Genomic DNA, 8494 nt, shown 5'->3' on the forward strand with positions numbered 1-8494 from the left:
AATAAGGGATTTTAAGTCCACTAAGGCAACAGTGCTCTGAGGCACGATGAGGTTTTTCACATGCTGCCGAGCACAATAATCAATATTCACACAGAACTACTTGCATTTTTGCCTCAAGTCTACTGTTCCAAATTATACCAGTTTAACTTTGCTCACATTAGAATTCATTTTACAGAAAAATATTTAGCATAGACACAGCACACAAGATGCCCTACCTTCATATTATAATTTATTCTTCAACACACTGAACATCTGAATCAAAACACAGCACACCTTCCTAGGAACACTCGTGATTATGAAGACTGGATCACTTACAAAGCTTTAAGTTAAAGGAAAATGAGCCTTATTATGTAGTGCTGAAAATTTTGTAAGCTATACTTCCCCTTGTTTTTCTTGGTCTTTCATTTTATGTGCAGCAAAATACAACCACACAGCAGAGAGGAAAACTCATGTTCCAGATCAGAATATATCAAATAGCACATATGCAAAGAAGACACAATGTATTACCTCCCTGAAACCACAAGAATTTTTGGAAAGAAGCTGCCTCATCTGTCCTACAACAATTTCAGAACAAAATACAGACACAACTTTTTAGCAGAAAGCAACTGACTGAAATACCTAATTTTCTCCTGTTTCAGAACACGACTTAAAATACCGGTAACAACATATTACATCAGACAGAGAAAAGCACCCAGCAGCTGCAATGTGAAGCTGAAAACAAGCCCATAAAAATGTGAATGTCTCAGGAAAAGGAAAAAACTACAACATCAAGCCAAACATTGTCAGTCATATAAAACCAGCAGTAGTCTTCTTCAGTTCTCACACTGCACAAAGTTAAAGCCCATGAAGGCCTTGCAAGTGAAACACAGCAAAAGATGCTGAAGAGAAGGCAGTATAGACAGACATTTCCATCAATAATCCCCCTAAGTGCAAGGGAATAATGAATAAGGGGGTAAGGGTAGAGGAGCTTGAAGAACAGCAACACACCAACCTACAGACACATCCCCAGAATCTGACTTGAGAAGCGTCATTTAAAAATCACCGCAAATTGTCACAACCTCCCCCATCAATGCACTGCACAAGCAGCAAACTGCAGCTGTTTAACAACAAATTAAACTTACAGACTGTACTTTAAAGCCAGGGGAGCTCCTCAGCCTTGCCCTCTGCTGCCCTGAGCCCCAGCAAATCCCACACTGTGTTCACCCAACACATCTGAGCAAAGAACACCCTTCAGAAATGTGCCCAAACACACAGAACCACCTGGCTCCTCCTCAGTTTGTTCCTGTGATCTGACAGGGGCCTGATGGTCACTGTAACATGGAAAAGGAGGGCACACACAGAAGAGCTCTCATCTTCTAACCCTTGTTCAGCAGAAGCACAAGTACAGAGCAAAACATGGTCTGTTATTCATTTGTCCGACTGCATCAGACAATCCCCATCAAACCTCCTACAACCCAACCATTCCAGAAGCTAAGATTGGAAAAAAAACCCCCAAACAAACTCTTTTCCTGCTGCATCTTCAAAGAAAGAAAATGCACTTTACCCAAAAAACATTGCCCTAAATCTTGTGTGTCAACTACAGATTTAATCTATCATACCAATTCACCACCACAAAAATGTAACATTCCTATACAAAAACAAAAAATGTATCATTAGTGGTTTTCAACAGATTTCATATCCAGAAACATTTGCAGAGCAATGGATTCACTTACCCAGTCAAAGAACTTTTCTAACCACTAAACCAAGCAACAGATTTACTTCAAAATAGCACGGATCAGACGTACCACTTTTCCACAAGGAAAAAACTCCCAGTGCACTTGACCAGAGAGTGCCAAACCAGACCATGTACTGTCCCACAACCCAGCACTGGTCTCAAAACTGAAATAGTCATTTATGGGAAAGACAACACTTAAATTAGGGTTGACAGCCTGGGTCTGTACTGTATCTTTGCTAAGATGAAGGTGTGAGTAAGTGTGTGGTAAATTCATAGGCAAATTTTATATAAAATTTGCTGCTTATCAAAGTTATTTTATAATACCTGCCTGAAGCTTTCAAATGTTTACTCCTCTTTGGGCCTGGAATGAGGTCAAAGTGTTGAATTCAACATCACAATCTGCTGCCCTGGAAATTATTGCAATGTTTACACAAAGAAGTTTATGATTAGATCTAATAGGATTGCTCAAAAAAAAATGTTTTCATTCTCCTTCTGAAAGCAATACAAGACAGACAGAAAGACTCTTTTGAGTAGGGACTTTTCCAACATTTCAATACAGGACCAAGCATATTCCCAAAAGCAGTGTTGCTATAACATGCTCTGTTTTTCAGGGTTTCGTTCTAACAATTGGCATTTCCTTCCAGAACTCCATAAAATTTTCATCAGCATAAAACAAAAATAAGCCACAGAATTAGAAGTTCACGTACACTTCCATTATTTTAGGAAATTTAATTTTTAGTTTAGTTAATTTTTAGTTTACCCTGCTCTTTTATACATAAACTTCAGCAGCTTCTCTTCAGAAACAGCCAAAACAAGTGTAACACTACCAAAGCCTTAACCTCATTTCTATCAGAAGATGTGCATCTATTTACACTGCTGGAAGGACAATTTATTTGTACTGTACTGTGAATTACTAAAGCATGCCAAGTTTGCTCTCTGTACATAAAGAATGTCCAAGTACCCACTCAAACCTCTGCTCTCCTGCCAACAACAGCACTCTTGGTTTCATCTGCATCACGCACAACTGAACTCAGTAAAACAAAATTCTGATCATTACCAAGTTTCTGCATTCTCTTTTTTTATTTAGTAAATTAAAGGTTTCAGTTTTTCCTAAAGAATACATGCATATTCAGCAGAATTCGAATTTTTCATCACAACATTAAAGTTTTTGATTGCATCACTTGCTTGCAAATGCTCATCTCTTATAGCAAAAAGGGTTGATCTTGTTACCTTAATATTTAAATATTTGCAAGCTGTGTTGCTCAGCCAAGAAACCACAAACACTTAACCATGTATTTGGTAAGAGGCTAAATAAAGTTAATTCTGCAGCTCACAAACATGCACTGATGAAGCAGGATTCTGCAACAACATCTTTGCACAGTTTTAGTTAACACTACTCTGCACCACCTGGCCTTAACTCCTGCTTGGACCAAGAACTGCAGACCACTAAACACAAGCAGAATTGCTACTCCCCCCTCCCACCAAGGATCTTCTCTCCCCATGATCTTTCCATCTCTTACAAAACACGGAGGCCTCTAACAAATGATGAACACCTGCATTCATTTTTACCTGCATTTGACAAACATGGTTTATTCTGAGCATTTGCAGATGACAAACTCATCCTACACTGAAGTTCCCCTGAAGAAGAACACACAGAACTGGAAGAATAGCATTTTTAGGTACCCTCCTCCTCCTTCCACATAATACAATACCATCTGGTGCAAGGCTTGCAAATAGCATTCGAGAAATATTTTTAAATACTCACCAGAAAGAGGTTTCCTCAAATCTTTTGGTGTGGCACAGAATTACATTTACCCATTGTGATCCTTCCCCTGTGATTCCCCAGTCTTTTACTGCACCTGTGAGGATGCAGACATGAGAAGAGTCTTTCAAGAAGAGGAGTGTCTCTGTGTGCATCCTTCCCAGGCACTACAGCTCTCTCTGCTTTTCAGCAATTTTGTTACAAGATCATATAAAAAGAGTATCTGGATTCTTCAGGATAAGATTGCCAGCTTCAAATATTTTTAAAGAACTTTTAAAAATAATACCTTGTACTTAGACTCTTAGAAAAAGATCTCCAGATTTTCCTGGAATGTGAGCTGCAGACATTCAGGTGCTTTATCTTTCTCCAGGGAAGTTCTTGTGCTTGGACTCAAAGTGTTCCCATGTACACAGCCAACTTCTGTAATATGTACAGAAGTGCAGGAAGTTCAACTTTCATTAAAAAGTACCTAGGAACATCGCTCCTGGTATGAAACAAATCACATGGACACACTTCAAAGGATCTAGTTTTACCCCGGCAAATCCAGAGGAATTCCCAACACCATCCAGAAACTCACAAACATACCAGGAATGACAGTCATGGAATCTACTTGGGAAACTAAAAACACCCAGTTACTGACAGGATTAGAGATAAATTTCATTGGTAGACAACCCTCACATGAATGAATCACACTAGAGATGCCTGTGGAGAAATGGAAACATGGTCCAGCACCGTCCCTTCTTCCTGCTCTTCTCCTCTACAACTCATTCTATACACTGCTTTAGAGTTCCCAAAATGTCTTAAAATAAAGCACTAAAGAAACAAAGTTAATATTTATTATTTCTATCAAGGGAAACAAACTTTCTCTTACATTCAGAAGCTGTTTAGGTAGAGGAGATTTATTCTGTTCCCAGATTGCAGAGTACGCGACACAGAGTCTAAGGAATTTTCTATAATTGGACAGTACCATTTAAATGTCAACTTTGAGTGCACAACTAAACAAGAGTCACACCTAAAATACTGTTATTAAACAGCCAGTTGACATGTTCCCTTACAGCATTCTAACCAGCACATAGGTAGTACCAGGAAAGAACAAAAATAGAATATCTCAACACGAGGAGTGACTGACAGGGTGGTGGAAGACTTTCCCTGCTGAAATTTTCCAAAGAATCTTGTGCAATTTGCACAATTGTCTTGTGCAATGCTGTTGTAACAGAAATGCTTATCAGAAAATGTTAATGCCTAACAAGGACCCCACTGTAATATGACTCAATAAAGCAAAACAGAGTCACATCAACCCCAAACCCCCCAACCACTTGAAAAAGCAGAAAACTGTTAGGAAAGCAGCAACAAAAGCCCATAAAGAAGGAACAGTGAAAATCTAGCTAGCCTAAACCAGAAAATACTCATCAGATATTTCGGAGAGAAAATGTTACTAAAAATATAAGCAGGAATTGGTCACAATTTAGGGCTGTATTGTAAAGATAATAATAAAAATAATTCCCAAGGCATTACTTTGTCTGATGGGACCCTGACAGTAAAACATGGGCAGTTACTCTACAGCATAAATTATTTTTAAAATTTTTGGTTTGCTTTTTAACTAATACAGCAAAAAAAAAAATCTATCTACCAGTGCTATCGTGTTCTCCTACGAGGACTTTCCTTAGAAGGAAGAATATTTATTTCCTTAGTGAAAATGGTTCTTCAAAGCCAAGTCCTAGAATATCACACTTCCAACTTCAGTTGGATAAGCTGCCGTATGTTATCACCAGACTGAAGCCAATTTGCCATCGATGGAATGCAGGATCACAGCTGGGAAAATGCCTGACGTGCTGCACAGCCTCTCAAAGATGCCTGGAAGCCTCACAGAGCCTCAGCTACTCCCACCTCAGACCCACCCATGCACTCAGACATCCCAGGACTCCCCCAGCTGTACCTGGAGTCCTTTGCATTCCCCTTTTCTGTCATTCTTCGACGTCTGACCAGCATTTCTAAACTTTCTATTCTGTTTTTTCTCACAATCACTCCTTTTTTCTTTTACTCCAAAGCGCTCCAGCCTGAATCCCTGGAAGTTGGTTTGCCTCATGCAAAGCTTGTGACCTTAACAGAACCACACAGATCAAGTCCCCAAAATTTATCTTAAGTAACAAACACACTAATTCATTAATTACAGCAGGGTAAGACATGATTGATATTCCAAGACCGCAGTTCTCAAAACAATTTGTCTTGTCACATTAGAGCTCTTCAAAGTGAAACACACCTCATTACCACCAAAATTATAATTTTGAAGTTTCATTTAAAAAAACCTTTTTTTCTTTCCTTGTTTTAATCACCATTTTGACAAAATTCAAGGACTGGACTAAACCAGTTTATCCACAGAACACTACAAGACTGGAATCCTATCAGACCAAACTGGCAACTAACCTGGCAAAGCGGAATTTGTGAATGGAATGTGTCCTATTCTCCCACAGACACCTTAAGGGTCTCTTTGATGGCTGAAAGAACAAATGTCTCAACAGCTCCTGATGTAAAATTGTCTTGAGGTACATAAAGAGCAGAAGAGAAGAAACACAAAGCCAGAAGTGCAACAAGCACAACTTCAAGCTTCTTCTCAGGGAGTTTGGAACCCATCTCTAGCATATTCTCCTAAATTTTCAAAATATTTCTTTATCCTACAAGCCAGAATTTCAGATTTTACACATATCAAGACACAGGACCTGCTATGGTTTAAATCCACAGTCCCCATTAAGTTTCCAGCACATACAAAATCCAAACAGAACCTGGAATGTGCCACGGCCCAGGAGCATGGGATTGCCTGCAGCATCACTTGTTGTCCAAAGGCTTGGGAAGGGTATCCAGAGCCATCACCAAGCTCTAGGAGGAGCAGAGCAATTGCAACACAGATTTTTGTCAAGGGCAGCAGCGCCAGCCCCAGCACAATGCCCTGTGATGAGGTTACCCATGCTGCTGGAAATGTCATCTTTCATGTATGATATAAATGCCTTCTGTAGCTACTAACAATACCCTGGCATTGTCTGCAACACGTAGGGTGTTCCACTGGCTAACACCCAATTCCAGTAATAATATTCTGTCTACCTACAACCACAAGAAAGTACTCATTCTCAGCCCCAACTGGTCCTGCAGCACAACAGCAAGCTCCTGAGAGCTGCCACACTCCAGCAACTTCTGCATCTCCCCGTGCAGTTATCTGTCTGCACTGATCAGACACTTCTCCAAAACTCTAGAAACACCTTGAGATTACTGGGAATAAAGGGGCTCTTTTCATACAGCACAATTAGTCATATCAGCAGTGAAAGCTATTTTGAGCAGCACCCATTAATCACTATCATTAGCAGGATTTCTGGTGTACCAGCATTCATTGTACCAAGAACAAGTCTTTTCCTATTACAGTACTACCACATAAACAAAAGCAGCAGCACAATTTCTCTTGACATAACCCTGTTTTGAGTAAAGCAAGTGGCAGTAAAATGACTGTCAGTGTCAGGTTTAAAGAAAAAGCTTACTTAGGACAGAAAAATACAATTGTTTTACTGCAAAGAAAATCCAGCCATCATTTGTATGCTGAGGGAGAAGTGGTGTTGAAAAATAATAAATAGTGGGAAGAAGTAGGGAATAGAGATCTCAAGCTGGAGACTGCACACCCTCAAAAAAACAAGATGCCAGTGACCAAATCCAAGCTGATGCACGAGAAGAAGAAGAAACCTAGACTTCACTTTTAAATGTCAGTAGCCTATAACTGCCTTATTATATTTCATGAGGGATTATTTACCTGTTAGCCAAATTTCAGAGTCTCAGAACAGACTTTCAACTAGAAAAATATTCCCTGTACACATTATTTCGAGTTTCCTAACCACCCTGAGTAACTCCTGATGCAGAATGAGGAAGGCCAGCAGAAGCATTCCTGCCTTACAGTGACCAAGGAACACGTACATTTGACCTGAAACATACCTTCACCACAAACACAGATTAAATACTTAGAAAGTTCTGCTGGGAAGGAAAGAACAGAAAATACAGGAAGAAAGAAAAACCTCCTACAAGTCTTGAACTCAGAAAACAAACCATTCTTTACAGAAGGGTCCAGCTTTATCTTCTGTAGAAACATTGCCTGGTAGAAGACTCGAGCCAAGTGCAAAATGATGTTGGTGCCCACGATACACAAACAGCACCAAACTGGGCCAACACTGCTGATCCCATGAGCTGCACACCAAAACCTTCATGTGGCCAGGAGCCACACAACACATACCACACACCTCAGAGAGGTGAGGGAAGGGGAGCTTCAGCCGCCTGTGCCCACAGAATACAAAATCAGCTCCTCAAGAGCACCACTACCTCTTTGCAGACAGCACCGGGCTGAGGAAAACAGAAACATCCAGCAACAACCGCCTTAAAATGCACAAGCTGTAGATTTGAGATTGTCCAACAGCCACCCCGGCAGTTAGAGATGCAGTGCCATTTTGGGAACCAAGCCTCAGCCCTGTGCCAGCTGCGTGTGCCTCCGAAGGCACCGCATGAGCCACTCTAGCACCGAGCTTATTGCAGCCACGCACCACTGAGGTATGGCCAGACACCTGTGCCTCTATAAAAACAGCAATGATAATAATAACGGCCGGTTTATACCTGTAACAGGGTTTATAATCTCACATCAAACAAACAAATAAGACCTTCTGACTGCTTTCAAGGTCCTAAGCCGACATCCACCCGACAAATACATACCTCTACCATTTCCTCTCCGCTCAAACGGATAAAACCCCTCAAGCAGGGACAAGCAAGGGAACATTAGTAAAGTTTTAAGCTACAGCCCAAAATGCGTTATCCTCTTCTGCTGGCAGCTACCATATGCAGACAACATAAGGCTCGGCAACAACAAGCGGCACTTGCAGCTCGCATCAGGTGAACAATCTGTACGCAGCCCCTGCAGCGGCCGGGGACGCTGCTGCCCGCAGGCCCCGGGCCGGGGGTGCGGAGGGGCCCGGGAGCCCCGAGCCCGGCCGGGCTTT

General features: G+C 41.0%; 1 protein-coding gene across 3 annotated transcripts in view; it reads right to left on the bottom strand.

Annotated features, from left to right (window-relative positions):
- GARRE1 (granule associated Rac and RHOG effector 1) overlaps positions 1-8359 on the bottom strand; it is a 55461-nt gene extending 47102 nt beyond the window's left edge. The window contains exon 1 of one of the 3 annotated variants that reach the window (XM_015640117.3): positions 8211-8359. The gene's annotated coding sequence lies outside the window, so the exon portion shown is untranslated. Of the gene's footprint in view, positions 1-3479; positions 3620-8210 lie in introns of those variants that run through there. The other 2 variants (XM_015640115.3, XM_015640116.3) reach the window with 2 other exon arrangements.
- Between the last annotated feature and the right edge of the window lie 135 nt (positions 8360-8494).

This window comes from Parus major, chromosome 11 (assembly GCF_001522545.3).
Source record: "Parus major isolate Abel chromosome 11, Parus_major1.1, whole genome shotgun sequence".
In the NCBI taxonomy this organism is placed as follows: Eukaryota; Metazoa; Chordata; class Aves; order Passeriformes; family Paridae; genus Parus; species Parus major.